We start from the raw sequence: 17,163 nt of genomic DNA, 5'->3' as shown, positions 1-17,163 counted from the left end.
CAGCAGTCATATATTCCAAGCGAAAATTTGATTTTTAGCATGTGTGTGAAACCTGCATCATAAAACATTGAATTTCATGATCCTATTTTCTAAAGGGTTCTGATGATGCCACATTCATAGAATCATAGAATCATAAAATAGTTTAGGCTGGAAGGGACCTTCGAAGATGGATCATCTAGTCCAACCCCTCTGCCAAGGCCAGGGACATATTTCTCTGGATACCCACAACTTCTCTGAGCAATCCTTTCTGGAGTCTCACCACCCACATTGTAAAAAATGTCTTCCTTATGTCTAAATCTACCATTTAAAATCATTGCCCCATGTTTTTTCACCACAAACTTTAAACAAGTATTTTTCCTGACATTCTTAGCACCCCTATATATATTGAAAAGACATTGAGTTCTCCATAATCTGAAGTACATTCTTACCTAAGTCACAGTCAATGATGGTTGCTTTTGTTGTCTACCAGGGGAAAAAAAAAATCCCACAGTCTTTAAGGAGATATCTAGATATGAATACAGGAAGAAAAAAAAAACCCAAACAAAAGAAAACAATTCATCACTTTCTTAATTTTTCTATGAAGGTATAAGCATGTATTATAAAAAAAGTCTTAAAAACCTCTAAGGCCATATACTACACGACCTAACAACCTGTTCTAAGGCTTTACTGACTTCAAGATGAAAAAAAAATCTTTATACTATGTCTGACTATCTTCTTCTGATTTATGCTTCTAGGCTTCCTAAGTGCTGCTGCTGCAGAGACTGGCCTGCCTGGAGCACAGATTCCCCTGTAGCCCATGAGTGAGATCATGGTGATCTATGTTCTCTCTCTGCAGCCCATGGACAACCGCCGTGCTGCACAAATCCACCCTGCAATCTCATGGACAACCACATACTGCATCAGGTGGATACATCCTGAAGGAAGGTGCAGCTCTTGGAGAACCCAAGCACAACTGGATTCCCAACAGGAACTGTATCCTATGGAGAGAAGCCCTCACAGGAGCAGTTTTCCTGGCACAAACTGTGGAGGACAGACATTGAAATGGTCTGCTTTTGGTGGACTGTACTCCACAGGAAGGATTCCTGTTGGAGCAGTTAATGAAAAACTGTCTCCCATGGGAGGGATCCTATGCTGTAGAAAAGGAACAGCCTAAGGGGGAAGGAGCAGGAGAGATGAAGTGATATAAACAAACTGCAATCCCCATTCCCTAACGCCCTGCAATGATCAGAGCAGGAGGAAGTAGAAGAGTGAATGAATGACATTGAGCTTGAGGAGAAGGTGGGTATACAGAGAAGGTATTTTTAGGTTTGTGTTTATTTTCTCACTGTCCTACTCTGTTATTAATTGGCAGTAAATTCAGTAATCTTCCCTCAATCATGTTTTTCCCATGACAGTAATCTCCCTGTTTTTATCTCAGCCCATAAGCTTTTACATCTTCTTGTCCTCTCCTCACATTGATGGGGAGTGAGAGAGCAGTGGCTGGGTATGGCAGCCAACTAGGGTCAAACCCACCATATTATCCCAGAAGGAAACTAACTTGACCACACATGACTTACCCTTACTAAACACATGCATTCTATTCCTTTTAGAACAATTTCTTCTTCCTCCTACACCCAGAAATCTGTTTAGAGGAGCTCACTCCATGACTTTCCCAGAGATCCTAGGATCCTAGCCTGACCTAGTAGAGATACAGATGGCAGAAAAATCTTTAAGATTAGACAAAGAGGAGCTTTAGGAAGATAACAATTTGTAGATAAAGCATTTGATGTGATACATTTGGAATAAAAAGCTATTTATTGTATTTGTAGTTAAAGCTAACATAATTTTTTTGCCCTAAAAATACTATTAATTAATTTTCAACATGTCTCTTATTTCACAAACATATTTAAAGAAGATATGTTAGGTGGAATCCCCTGTTGAAATGAAATAAGAAAGTAAGAAAGGTTATAAATCCTAGTTAATGTTATTTTAAGTATCCTGGGATCTCATCAGACAATGTCATATCACATCACAGAATAAAACATAAATTTGTTTGTTGTCATACCAGCTAAGCAGCAACTGTAATGTTCCATGATGTGATAGAACCTGACATGTGGCAAGAAAGATGCAAGGGTTATTGATCTACTAGGAACCATGGAGGTGCCTGAAAATGATCACATAGGGATTAGGGTTTTCTGCCTGTGGAAAGATGACACAGCTGGTGAGAGAGCCTGCAAGGGAAGACATCCTGTTGGATCTGTTTACAGAGGACTGGTGGGTAATGAGGTGCTTGGAGGTGGTCTTGGGCATGCTGGTCATGAATTGTTATTAGTTTTTGGTTCTCAGGAATCTGAGACGGAGGTCAGCACAACAGCTACCTTGGATTCCCACAAGGCAAACTTTGGTCTGCTTAGGGGACTGGATGAGAGAGTCCCTTGAGAGACAGTCCTGAAGGGTAGAAGCCCATTCTTCAAGAAGGAAATCTTATAGAGGCAGTAACAAGCCATAACCATATACTGAAAGATGTGTTGGCAGGAAAGAAGACCAGCCTGACTGAACAGAGAGTTTTGGATGGAACTCAGGAGAAAAGGGAGAGTTTGTGCCCTTTAGAAGAAGGGACAGACAAGTCAGGATGACGACAAAGATGTAATAAATTTTTGCAGGGAGAAAATTAGAAGGGTAAAAGCCCAGCTAGAACTTAATGTGTTTATTGCTATAAAAGACAAAAGAAATTGTTTTCATACATACATTAACAACAAAAGGTAGTCTACAGGTTCTATAGATCAGCTTTCCACAAACCTAATGATGTTGAAAAGTTTGTACTTGCACCAAACAAGGACAGGAGGCATACTCCTTGCTTCAGTAGTCCTGAGGTTATGGGAAATAAACTTGATTATGTCAGGAAAGTGGGGTCTTGGGGTTTACTAGAGCACTTTCAACCATCCCTGAAGCATAGTAAATCAAAGATGAAAAAAGAAAATGTATAAACCACATATACTGCACTGTAAATCCTGCACCTGCATACTCAACTCTGTCTTGCAGTCAGTAATACCTAGTAATTTATCAGAATCCTGTGAGCATGATGTTTATGTGGGATTTTGCGTATTACAGTATTTCCTTGAGATCTGAACTTCCTAGCTCCCTTAGAAGTCTAGTACCCTTGATGACTCTCTTCACATTCTATCATCTACATGAAAGTTCCTTCTGCAGAGCCTTTCTCGAAATATTTTGAATTTGTGTTCAGTGACAGAATTTGATTATAGATCTCCTTCACGGTTCTGTTCTTTGTGGCAGGTAAGAGAAGCCAAGAACAAAAATATTATCTCCTTTCACGTATTTTTGGAATCTTTTTAGAAAATTCACGTTCCACAGAGATGGGAGCATATTGGAACATGCTGGAAAAAAAACTTTGAACTAAACTTTGTTGTCAATAGAAGATCTTATTTTTAAACTTCCCTCCAAAAAGGAAAGAAACTCATTACTTTTAAGGACATAATAGGGAAAATTTATTAAGTTTTTTTAAGGTTTTTACTCTATAGGAAATAGATGACTAAACCCAACCCCCATCAAGAAAACACAAAGAGGGAAAAAAAGGTGGATGCAAAGGAGGACAACTGTTAACCCCGCCAAAGCCCAAGACAACAAATTAGGAGCATTTTCTAAAAGGCAACTGTACGTCCTCGAAGAAATTGCTGAAGTGATGCACCTGCAGCAATTATAAGGCACTTTGCCTTTCTTTCTAAGAACCATTAGATACACCCTTCCCTCTAACTGGGCTCTGAGAATTTCTGTGCTTCTGTAATATTTTGTTTTTTCAGAAGAACACGAGCTCCCACTATCCATAGAGTTACTTTGAAAGGCAGGATAGCTTACACAAACAGGACACAGCAGGAATATATAGGCAGTGCTCTAAATACATTTAATTAAGTGTAGAAGTAATGAACCTCTTGTAAGATTAGGAAATATTAAATTTAAAATGTTAAGAAAAAAAAAGAAAGAACTAATGTCCATTAAAATCCATACATTTTTTTAAAAGTATGTCATGTATGAGCATTTTGTTTCTATAGACTCAACTGATATAGCTACTAGAATAAGCTCAACAGGGGCTTTTCAGATTATTCTACCTGACAAAAGTTATCTTTAAAAATAAGTGTGTTGAAAAATTATTTGCACTTGAGACAGTATTAGCTATTATTTGATTATTTTATTGCGCAAACTTAAGCAACATCAAAGAACATTAATTTTAAAAAATGAACTATTAGTATTAGACATATTTTAAAATAATAACTAAGTCTTTTCCCTCTCACTTGAACTTCATGAATTCTAAAAATGTACATCTTCAGACATTTGTATTCACTATATTTAATCTAAAGTTTTGTTTTAATGAGACAAGGACATTATCTATTCATTGTCAAAGGGTATATTAACTTAGTTAGTGATCCCACCTTTGATAGATGTTCTTAGAAATCAAATTCCCTGCTTGCTAAGTTAGACTCAGTATCTTATATTATAAAAAATCCATGATTTTCAGATTTACAGCAGACTATTACATTTATATGCAGGGAACTTTCTTTTCATCACCTTTTTTTTTTTTTTTTTTTTTTTTTTTACTTATAAATTTCACAAGACAAGCTGTAGAGTTGCTGCTAGAAACCAATCCCTTCTCATTAAATTTAATATAAAAAAAAAAATTAAATAAGGCTGAACTCTACCATACATAATTCTGGCAATAATTCAGCAAGGCTGAATTCTTAAAAATAAATATCTTCTTCTATACTACTGCCTTTAGTAAAACTAGAGTTAAAATAGCAGTGGTAGATTTTCAGAATTAAACAATGCCAGAAAATGTTTTCTGAATTTGAGCTTCCCAACTTTTCTATCACTTGTTTCTTTAACATTCACAAACAAATTGGTTTCACTTGTCTAACAAAAACAGTGGTCTAAATTTCAAAATCTGTATCTTACACAGGTAAGATCCTTAGCTTGTGTCTGAAGCATTTTGAAACATTATTTTCAGAATCTGTGTTATTTCACCAGTCTGTGCCTACAATGCTCTTTCTCACATTTTGGTGCCTAATTCTCAGAATTTCTAAACCGAGGCTGGACACCCAACTTTACTGTCCTTTGGGGAGAGTACAGAGACCAGCAGAGTGTAGCCAGCTGCACACACAGCTAACATGAGCAACTAACGAAAGCATCAGGGAAAAAATACATTTTCTATGGTGGCTCTGAGGAACACATCTGAAACTCTCCCCAGACTGTGTTCATAAACCTTTTGAATAGTGTGAGCAATAGTCAATTGTCTTTTTATTTTAACTTTCAGATGAGGAAAGAAGAGGAAGTTAGTAAAGGAACTCCAGTACATTCTTCCCTTTCCCAACCTCCAAATTTTAGTGCTGCATGCATTGGTTTTAGTATTGCATTCCTTGATATCAGGTTTTTTTGTTGCTGTTTTTGTGGTTTGTTTTTTTTTTGTTTGCTTGTTTGTTTATTTGTGCATGTGTGTGTGTGTGTATGTGTTTGCATTCTCCATAGATAACTTGAAAAAGGCCCTGGTTACGGTTCTTTAAAAAACCCGGGGTTTAATTTAATTTTATAATTCTTTCATATTTGAAAATCAATCAAGTTGAACAACACTCTGAACTTAGATATACTGTTGCTAAGAGTGAAATAAGATTTTTTTAAAAAATAGTGAGATAAAGGAATGAGGAAGAGAAGGGATAAAATAACATATTGGGATAAAAAATGTTAAGATGGATCAAAGGAGAAGGATAAAGGTGAATGTGAAGAAGAAAGAGAAAATAATGTTAGCTAGAAAAGCTCACTTTGAGGAAGTTGCAGCTGAACTATCAGAAATGCCTGTTCTTTTGCTTCTGTTTAGAACTTAAAATGTATTCATAACATCTTTCATTTATTTTTCTGAAATGTTTGTACCCCTATTTTTATATTTTTTATTAGTATTTCTTCACAAGAAGTAACTGCAGTGAGAAAAAAATATTTTCTTTGAACCACATGATTGTATTATAGTTCAGTTATAGTCTTACCTCTGTTCTGTTTGACCACAAATAAAGTCATTTATCTTGTCATTGATATTCATGAAAGCTTGGTATGCGTTCATATAATCATCTTGATCTCAAGCATACCTACCAGTTAGTAATGTAACTGAAGTTTTAAAATATTGAGAGCATCCTACAGGAAAGTTGCAGGACTTTTTACAAGGGTGCATAGCAACAAAAGAAGGGGGAATGATTTTAAACTGAAAGAGGCCAGTATTAGATTGGATACCAGAAAATAATTATTTTCTTTGAGAGTGATGAGGCACTGAAGCAGGTGCCTCAACCTAGGATATTTTCAAGGCCAGGCTGGATGGGGTTTTGGGCAACCTGGTCTAGTGAAAGTCGTCCCTGATCGTGGCAGGGGTGTAGAATTTGGTGTTCTTCAAGGTCCCTTTTAATTCTAACCATTCAATGATTCTGTGATTCTGTGATTCTCTTCTATGTGGTATTAAGCAGCAGGAAACTAAAAAGGGAAAAGACGTGATGTAGACTTTATGACAAAACACATTAATAAATCTGTGATTTATGCTTGTGAAGAAGATATTATGACTCTCTGCTGCCTCATTATCTATATACCATTATGCTAAAAAGTGGAACATGTAGCTTATTCCAGAGAGTCTCTCATTCAATGAAGTGGTGACCCTAAAAGTGATGGAGGTGGTTGCTGTGTAGGCATTGGTTGCTTCCCATGCTGGTGTTTAATGTCTGGGGCCAGCATATGTGCCATCCACACTCAGTCTTGTGGGGAAAAGGGGACTTCCATGGTCAGGGGATTATAGATGAGTGATGGAAATGCTCCCAACTGACTCCATGACAAGTGTCACCCCCATAAAAAGGTGCAAATAACCAGATACAGACTCTATAATGTGTGATAAAATACATTCAGCCTTGATCAGACTTTAAATTCAGACTAAGAAAAAAATAAAATCATATAGAACTATTATATCTTTTCTCTTCTACAAATAACTAAATGGGATAATATAATTTTTCCATTTCTTACATCATTACAAAGCATTTCAGTCTAACTGATTGAAAATTATATTCATGACTATAAATTATTTAGAACATCTTCTACCAATTCTCTTTCCAAAGAATTCTCCAGGAATCAAAGGAAAGAGAAAAGTATATTTCTTCTGTGAATAACTATTTCAGACAGTCAAAAGGTAATTTTGAAACTATTTTTAGACTCAAATTTAGTTACTAATTTCTGCTTTGCAGATTATACCTAAAGATTCTGTTCTGTGTAGAAAAGACAAATCTGATTAATATATTATGGAAGGGCACTATTCATTTTTTCAGGCTTCATGGGGTTTAACTACTTTATATTTTCAAATTTTGACTAAAAATCATTAACTGGAAACAGATTTTCCTCTGATTTTTGCAGCTGAAAACCTGTCCTCAGTTTTGTACACAACAGATTATCATAATAATACCTTTTTCCTTTTTTACACCTTTTGTAACCAAGACATCTTGCAAAGAAACATTACATCATTTAATCCTTGAATATATAACAGGAACAATTTTAAGTGCAGTAAATAAGATGCTGATATGAAATGATTTCTGTCCTATCGCTGGGATCATTTGCACTCAAACTGTATGAAATCACAGTGATTAACATTGTCCCTATAATCTGACCTCAGATAATCCTCTTTCTTCTATGAAAGGATTCAGATGAGGAATTAAACATATGTCATAAATTTATGAGATACTAAATACATTTGTCCATTTGAAATTATGATTTTTAATTTTTTTGTGTTTTCCTACAATATCTATCTGGCCAATATTTTTTATGACTTTTGGAATGCAACTGAGAAATTGAAGTTTTTGCAATGAGTTTGAAAAAGTTTTAAGAAATTCTGGATAAATTTCTGTTTTCTATGAAATCTGGTAGAAAATATTTTCTTATATGTTACAGAAAATTCCAGAAGATTCCCAAATTTTCTTTGTAACTGTTGAGTGCTTAAAAACATGACTAATCTTTTCATATGGTTAAGAAATTGAAATCTTGGCCTAAAAAACTCTACACATTGACTTCTTAATGAACTTTTTCATTAATTATTTTTACTGTATATTGGTTTTTGGTATCTTGCAAATTCTCCCTCACTCTGCAAGGATACAAATATAATTGCTGCTAATAGCTTTCTGAAAACAGACGAAGCAAACAATATTTTTCAGCCATTTGCCTCCTTTAATTCAGATAAACTATTTGCCAATTTAAAGTATTATTATATAGAATATGTTTGATTATATGTATTTTATGAATCTGACAATAGTGCACACTCCAATACAAGTTGCAAATGTCTGCATTTTCCAACTACAAATTCCCCCCTTTTCAGGCAGTGTAGTCTATAAAATAACAATAGCAAGATTTCTCTATAGAAAAAAATTGTAAAGTTTTAAGATTTTCTTTTACATGAATATGTTTTGTGGCTGTAAAGAGAAATACTTCTGGAATTCCTTGGATTTTTTTCTCATTTCTGGTAACTGATTTCCCTCTGTGTCTTGAAAGAACCCCCTAAATATTGAACACTGTGAATCAAATCCTCTTTTGGAATAAGGATCTCATAAATAGGGACTGAACAGGGATCTCAAAGATAATAAGTTTTACAAAGACAAGACTTATCAGAGTGACAGAGTGAAAAAAAAGATAAATTATGCACAGTTCATCTCTGTTCTTTTGCCATCAGTATCAGTAACAATTCATATTTGCTTGTGACTGTAAAATCCTATCTATGACAACTGTTGACATTTTTAAGTTTTAAAAATTCTAACCAGATATTCATATAGAGGTGGTAGTAAAATTCTTATTTATGTCCACTGTTAACTCCCGAATTATCCATTATAAATAAACAAGTTTCATAAATACAAATACTGAATTTAATTTCTTACTGGTTTTGTGTTGGGAAAGATGGGACAGGAAGGACTTATGAATATGACTGCATGGCAAGAAATACTGTAGATGTAAAACCTGAGTGAAATAGGAATGAAAGCTAGTTTCGAGATGTGTGCATGGCAGGCAGGAAGATGGTGATTAGCTGACAAAAGGACAAGAATGTTGCCTTTCCACCTTGGCAAAGACATCCGGGAACAAGGGCATAAGACAGAAGTCTATAGAGATTAGAAAGTAAAATGACATGGTAATGTAGTCGTTCTTATAGGCTGCATGTAAAGTTTGAAGGTTTTGTATCTCACGCCGGTTGGTCAATGTGAATTAGAATATTCAACAGAAAAAAGGATATATTCTATTGTAACAAGAGGATCACTCTCTTGTCCTGGCTCTCCTACCTTTTGCCTTTACCTCTCTCCTCTGGCCCTCTCACCCTTCTTCCCTTATCTCTCTTGGCCCATCTCCTCTCCTCTCTCTCACCTCCCTTGCTCCTGCTTTCTCCTCATGTTATTCCCTGCTCCTGCCCCGTTTTTACCCCTTAGCTCTCTTCTATCTCTCTCTCTCCCCATTCTCTTTTTAGGGCTTTGCTCCAGCCGAGGCTGGTGGCTGAAGGCAAGGCCCGCTTTACCCACGACCCTTGTAATAATAAAGCCACATGTTTCTAGAGCATCTCAGGTGTGCAGAGTTCCTTGTCCCTGCCATCCATGGAAAAAATTGTGTGGGGATGCTGGAATTGTTTTATAGGTTTTTAGTTATAAGTTTAGTATGGTTTGAACTTTAACCCTAGCTACATAAGAGCCCCTGTCCTGGAATGTTCTTATCACAAGTTGATTAGAGTTTCCAAGACAACCTAAGTCTCTGCCTGGAGACTGGTCTTCCCATTGTCTTTTCCCCCATCCCAATGTATATTCTCCCCCCTCCTATCCATCAGTCTCCCAGGCCCAAGACCTTCTGAGAGGTGTCGGCCAGTGGTTGGTGGATCCCCCAGAGACCCCACCCCAATTTACCTGATTTGTTGATGTTGTGTATTGCAGTTGGCATTAGCCACCTTGCTTTGTTTCATTGGTTTGCAACTTGTACCCACCCCTGAGACTTCTGTTGAACAAAAACCCCTTGCAGACCAGGTCCTGGGTCACTCTCCTGAGGCACAGACCTGGGACCAGGGACTGCCCCTGTGATCCCCAAATAAAACCTTTGTTCCTCGAGCCTCAAGAGTGTCCCCTCTTTTGAACCACGGCCATGACAGCCAAGGCAAAGGTACTGCGGAGCCAAAGACCCACGCAAGGTCCTGTTGAGGCGTATCAGAGCTAGCAGGGTGGTCCAGCTGAACGCTGGACTGGCCTGAGAGACAGATACGCGAAGCAACAAAATTGCAACAGTTTTGCACTTTTATAGGAAATTATTTTTCAAGGAATCAGCATGTTTTATGATGTATAAATCAGACAAGACTTAGACCCATTAATGCCTTAAAATATACACAATTAAGTATAACCTATAAATACATATATATATATACACACACAGAGAGACATATTTTTGGTAGGTTTTCTACTGGTGAACAGTATGTGATGAAAAACACTGTCATACAAGCAACAATTCAGATACTCCAGAGAGTATCAGGGTTGTCTTGGCAATTCTTTCAGATGGGTGATCTAGCTGTTACTCCCTAAGAGTTCACATCAGGTTACATCAGCACAGCTTTGAGTTTTATCTCTGATCATCACACATGGTGTGCTCCTCTGAAGTGGCATGAGGCCTATTGCCACTCTCAGAACAATGCATGCCTGTGTCATCGTCACACTCTTTCAAGTTAATGATGTGAGAGCCCATACACATCAAGACAAAGTGCTACAGTTTCTAACTGTAATAACATTGATAAGTAATTTTGCAAAACTCTTCACAGAAATGTTTGTTGTGTGTGCCCACTGTTAACAGAAGATGATGAAGGCTTTAGTTCGTGGCAATAGAGTAACCATTCTAATGAGAATAGATAGAAATAGTGTTCACTATGTTTGGCAAAAAGTGCTAATTGAATGTCCCAACACAAACAAAGAAAAATGAAGCCTTGCACTTTAGTTCTGTAAAGTTTTAGAACATTTTGATGGAAATAATTCTCTTTTAGATAAGATTTTCTTCACAGCTCGTTGCTGAATATTGTAAAATTATACCATAATCTTTCTTGGGCAGTGTTGGCTTCCTTCTGTATCATAACGTGCTCATACAGCTTTTTTCCTGCTATCATAGCTATTTCAACAGATACTAAATCCCATAATAAATGCAAGTTGGAATAGGAGTGAACACTACCTTATTATTAACCTATTACTACATATCCCTTTTTCACCTGAATAATTAACATAGAGGCAGAAATCCATCATTATGGCACAGAGCATATAACAGAATTACAGTGTTAAAAGACACCTTCAAAATGCATTTAATCCTTTTCCTACTGTAATTAGCTATAATTAGTATTGTAGAGTAGTTCTGATAACACACCATGGATAATTCCTTTAACTACCAGGTACTGGTGGCAAGCAGTTACAAGCAGAGCATTGTATAATTACACCCATGTGTCTGTAAGTAAATGTGACTTCCAGTACATAATTGTTTGCACAAAACTAGCTATTAATGAAACATTTATTTCAGACAAAGGTGTTCTGATAAATGTTAATTGTAATATCAGGAAGCCACAGACTGAGGGTCATTACAGAAAAAAAAATAATTATTGGGGTCCCCAGAAGTGCAAGCTTAAAATGGTAGCAAAGGCCCTGAAAGTACAAAACAAAGGATGAATCCAGAGACCCCAGGCCCTCTCAACAATGATCAGTTACTGGTTATTAAAGAAAAGCAACCTTGGGAGTTAGGTATAATTTGTTTCAAAGATAATAGAGAGAAAGAGGGAAACATATCCAACATAATAACTAAACCACACCATACATAGTCTGTGTGGGTTTAAAACTGTGTTCTGAACCCGTGAAAAAGGAGGTTAAGGTGTAATGCACATTACAAAATATAAAAAGAAATCACTCCAAGCAGAGTGAGGAGTAAGAAATCATCAAGATTTTTGAGAAATAACTTGGGGTGCTAATGACTCACTCAAGTCTTCTATCTCCCTTTGAACCAAGGGGATTTTAGGAAGGGTGTGCATAAACAAGATGAAAGAGAAAACTTTACATCAATTTTAATGGTATAGTTATTGGAAATGAGCTGCAGTAATTAGAAAATTTGTACTATAACTTTGTAACAAGACTAATAATAGTTCTTTGATTAGATTTTTAAAACTTTAATTTCACTAACCATAAATACTTGGCTTTGCATGTAAGGTATTTTTCTTCATCCTGCATAATGCACATCCTACATAGTGCACAGGGTGCTTTTTTCTGATAACCTACCATAGACAACTGGCTGTTAAACCAACATTTGGTGCTGTGTCCTTCATAGTATTCCATTCTTGAAGACAAGAAGCAACAACTCTAGATTGTCCACTGGTTCATTTCTCTAACATTTTCTACATTTTTGGTGTATGACATTCACCATGTGTCTTTCCCCCACCCTAGCCTATTTTTCTATTCAGTGTTACAGAGAAAAGGTTACACTCTTCCTATTTGAAACAGCAAAATACTCTTTTAATCTTAATCTTGAAGACTGTGGTGGTATGTTGTAAAAAAGAACTTAATCTGCTTTGCTTCAGTGGCAACCTAGCATTTCTTCTCATCTCATAATGGAAAGGAAAATAGTTCATTTTATTGAACCTATGTTTAACATATTTGAAAAGTAGCAAAGGATCTCATTTGTTTCTACTTAGAGTATTTAAAGTGAATTTTGTCAGTCTTTACTCAAAAATCAAAATTTCTAGAACAGTGATCATGTGCATTGATCTCCTCTGAACTTTTAAAAATTGGTTTACATCTTAGAAACACACAAGCTGTAGTAAGTTTCCCAAGGTGTGACAGTTTCTCAGAAGTTTTATCACTGCTGAGGATTATTTTCAGGTTGTACTCTTACACATTCCACAATGACATTTGCCTTCTCTGCAGCAGCATAATCTTCCTCATTCATGAGTCCTCTGATACATAGCACCTACAGTAAGTTTTTGCGGGATTCCTCGGCTTTTCGGCTAGCCCTGCCGCCTCCCACGACCTGGGGATCTTTGTGCCAGAGGGGCGACTGACACCTAACCCTGTAGGCGCGACGAGGAAAGAAGGACGGGACTCTCGGGGTTACTGAACCAGGGTGATGCGGATTCACCCAGGCAGCGTCCCAGAGAGACCCCTGCCTAGGGTTGCACCGGCTTTTTATTGCAAGGGAGTGGGTGTTACAAGTGGGTGGTCTCTCTGAATCGAACCAATGGGAAAATAACAACTCATGGGGTGATATCAACTTGGACCAGTAACAAACAACTGGGAGGAGGAATGCACAATTAGGTGGGAGGGGAAGTTACATAACCGGTGTGATTGACAGATAACTGAAATGGGGTAAACAACTATTATGGGATGTGGGAAACCATGGTAACTGGGAAAGGTGGGAAACTGTGAGGGAAGGGAAGCCATCTTGAACAATAGTAAAAATTATAGAAATATAACTAGGAACTTGGTATAAACCATTAAAAGTCCAACAAAGCACCTCCACAAGTTTTTTCTTCAGTATATATTTTTCTTCTTTCTACACTGTTATAGACAATTGTTCTTGTACCTAGTAGTTAGAATAGTAACTTAATCTTTAATTTGTTATCATTTCTTTTTGGGAATTATTTAAAGCTCCTTATAACATTAAAAATTTAAGCAATAGTAATGAATTCAAAAGATGTTCCTGTGTTGCCTTACTATGTTCTCCAATTAACAGTAAATAGGACTCCCAAACTTAGCTTTCTACTAATTTTCTATATTACAGCAGGTTTGTGCAAAAAATTTGCAGATAGTTTCACTAATCACCTTGCCTATAAAACTGCAGTCTAGGGTATGTAAATAAAATTCATCTTTGATCTAAGCTGAAACAAAGAAAACCAAATGATCACATTCATTTCTCTCAGTTTTAATAGCAGCTTACTGTAGGTCATAATATTGAAGGTTTAGAATAAACTCAAAGTTCACAATCTGACAAAATACAGGAGCTTTCCAGAGAGAACATGGAGAGGTACATTAGCAAATCTAATCAAGTAATCAGTATGCACTGACTTGGTAAGAAGTCTTTTAAAATCATTAACCAGTGATCTATAATTCATATCTTAGTTGACATCTACACCCACATTGCTCTGAGGGAATTCATAAGTATAAGTCTCTGCATATGGAAAGATGGCAAATATTTTCTTATATCATCTACTTAAATGTAATGCTGTAAATTGGTAAAGAATATTTGAAATATAATGTTAGGGGTGTTTTCTTATATCAACATCTGTACTATTCCAAAAAACAAAATCTTTAACTATTTCCTTGATTCAGTTCTTTAAACTGAGTTTATTACTTTATCCTCTGCTTCTGCTAGAGGTAGCAATGACTGTGATGTGATAATTTGAGTCTCTGGACACAATATTGATAAGACTATTTTAAGTTCTTCTCAAATTTTGGAATTCAAGACATGCAGGAGGTGGAATTGCTACAACTACTGCACTTCACAGAATGACATAAAATTATTCCAGGTTTGGAGAAAAGTGAGATGCACAAAACCAAACTAAGTACGTAAGTAAAATATTTAAATTGTCTAAACACAGGCATGTCTGTGGTGCTCCAAAATAGCTGACATAGCACATGCAGCTGGCAGATATAGCACCACATCTACAGGGGATCTGCAGATGTACACAGGCTGGCTGAGTTACCTAAGATTGTAACAAGTGAAATTAAATGTCTATGTAATAGGCAAGATTCAGCACCTTGACCTTTTCTGACAATAACTGGAATTTTAAGACAGTAAACATGTAGATATCTATTTTTTATTTACTTTTTGATCTGAATCCTCCCATATTAGACCTGGGAGTTGAATTTATTAATGAACTGCAATCTTAGAAGGGATCCATCTGGTGTTTTTAGAGCTTTTGTGGATTTCTACCCTGTTCTGCAGCAGCTGAAATGTTTTATCTGGTCTGCATGGGATCATACAAAATTCTTCACCTAATCTGCTTTTTGTGATTGAGGGAAATTTCTTCTCCACCATGTTTTTCTACCTATTTTTTTGTTGGTTCATTTATGACTGCCAATAAGTGATAAGTCTTGTTCCATTCAGTATTTGGTTTTGTATGTATACACAGTGTATATATAGGCTTTATGAACCATGAGAAGCACAATGTTAATTTAGAACATCACATATTCTTTTCTGGTCTTACAGTCATTGAAATTTGCCATGGTTTCAGTAGCCTCTATTCTAAACTAAACTGAGTACACTTGGTGGTTCAGGAAATTTGTGCTCAGTCACTGTCCAGAGTATCTCGTTGAAGAATTTGGAGGACATCTCTCTGTGAATGTCTTACTACACACCTTAAAAAAGGTGCTGAGTGGAGGCACATTGTTAGTCTTGTAGTACTCACAAAAATCTAGGGTCAGTGTAAGATTGATTTAGGCACAGGGATTGACCCCTACATGGAATTAAATGTCTCTTGCATTCAGTTTATTCAGACAAAGATTGATCTGTGAAAACACATGCCAGTCTTGCCTTGTACAAAATCATAGTATAATAAAATCAAATACTTTCTTTTTTTTTTAAGAGCTCTCTATGGCTTCTCTTAAACATCATCATAACTTTCTCTAGACAACTATCTTAACAGGTTTACTTGATGGAATTAAAATATCTGCACTCTTTACTAAAACTAGAGTTGTTGTTTGCAGCTAAATGATTTTGGCTGTCATAGGCAGAGGATAACTAAAATATTGAAGCATGATTCTGCATCTTACATTAAAATTCTTGGATAATAATGTAATCCTTGAATAAAAGAAATCATAAAACTGTTGAATAATTGAGGTTGGAAAAGACATATATGCTGGTTCTAGCATGACAAAAAACTCTGTGAAAGAAGAAGGGGACATTTCAGAGTAACACAATGGCAACCAGATCTTTTATAAGAAAAAAATCTTCACTATCCCATTTTTTTTCACTCCTTGAAAAGAATTATAGACTTATTATAAGACAATTAATAGACACCTTCTTAGACCAAATATAAGACAACTAAGAGCTGGTTCACTTTTCTGAATGACTGGCAAGTTTTAGAGAAGAGAATTGTGAGAGTGCAGCAGTGATAAAATTTAAAGGCCGATAGTTTTGATGTTGAATTGTGTACATTATTCATCGATAGTAGACAGAGTGGGGAGGGAGTTTATGAATTAGATTTATTTCAGCAAATTAAAGCCAGGTTTTTAAATTGCATAAGTTGCTAAACTCAATAAAATTCCAACTCTGAAATAGTAGGCTACAAAAAAATTTTAGTCAGTACTATATAATTTATTTTAGTACATCATTGTGTAATATGGTAAATAATTATTTTGCTTTAAATTTTTACAGGCTAATTTCATCCTTAGTTGTCTTCTTACAGCTTCATAAGTAGTTGCATGACTAGGAGCTGAAAACTAGTGAAATGGGATACACATCAAATCAATGACTTGTCTAGCAGGTAAGTTGGACCTCCAATAGTCTAGCAAGAATGAAAAAAAAAGTCTAGCAAGAATTCTGTTCATTTCCTTGGTGCGTATAAAATTTTTAAGGTTTTTAACTAATATGATTTTATTCTTTTCAGAGAATTTCATATTCAATATCTAATAATGTTATTTAGAGGACTTTGCCTTGCTTTTAAGGCTGCTGTGTAACATAATGCCAAAACATTACCAATGTTCGGATGTAACAGATATGATATATGAAAGGCTTCTCTTTCGAGTTCTTCAAAACCATAAGGTCTTTAATTCTTTTATATAACACAGTGGTTTAATGTGATCCACTTCTGAGAATTCCATGTTGCCTCATGCTGATCTCATCACTACTGTACAAATGTTTATTAATAATTCCTCTTGTTATTCTTGCCCCATATATATCATTAAAAAGCTGTCTACCTCATTATTGCCCAGAGAGTTTTTTCCTCTTTGTCTAGAAACAGATATTTTGTCTGCAATTTTTGAGTCTTAAGCACTTATTTCATCACCTATTTAAGTCAGATGGTTTAAACAACACAACACTGCATTTAGATATTTGTGCAAAAAATGGATTTTTTTTCATGACATTAGATTTTTCATCTTTTTGATGGTTCTTGGAATTTTGCTAACATATATA

The sequence above is a fragment of the Zosterops lateralis genome (assembly GCF_965231275.1).
Source record: "Zosterops lateralis genome assembly, chromosome: 3".
Taxonomy (NCBI): domain Eukaryota; kingdom Metazoa; phylum Chordata; class Aves; order Passeriformes; family Zosteropidae; genus Zosterops; species Zosterops lateralis.
This window is presented reverse-complemented; position numbering follows the sequence as displayed.